Source organism: Eimeria mitis, genomic scaffold (assembly GCF_000499745.2).
Source record: "Eimeria mitis Houghton genomic scaffold, Emh_scaff1337, whole genome shotgun sequence".
Classification (NCBI taxonomy): domain Eukaryota; phylum Apicomplexa; class Conoidasida; order Eucoccidiorida; family Eimeriidae; genus Eimeria; species Eimeria mitis.
Window position 1 is genome coordinate 2534 of NW_013568822.1, and position 291 is coordinate 2824.

Sequence of the window (291 nt, forward strand, 5' to 3'; positions counted from 1 at the left end):
GAGCGAGATATAAAGAATGAAAAAATAAACAGGCTTCAGCCCAGCCATCACGCTGAATACAGATCGGCATCTGCTGTTTAACTTAGAAAGCTACAGAACTCCTTAGACTTCGTTATCTACTTCTCTACCATTGTACTGTCTCGTGAGGCCCCATGGCACTGCAACAGGCAATGTAGATACACCTCAATGCAGTACTATACAGATACACCTCAATGCAGTACTGTTATATATACAACAGTATATATATATATATATATATATATATATATATATATATATATATATATATAT

The 291-nt window shown here is 34.4% G+C and overlaps 1 protein-coding gene across 1 annotated transcript in view; it reads right to left on the reverse strand.

The window, feature by feature from the left end:
- The window catches only part of EMH_0034920 (uncharacterized protein), a gene marked incomplete at both ends in the record, with an annotated part of 2248 nt that overhangs the window by 1635 nt on the left and 322 nt on the right, over positions 1 to 291 (reverse strand). The window lies entirely within an intron of this gene.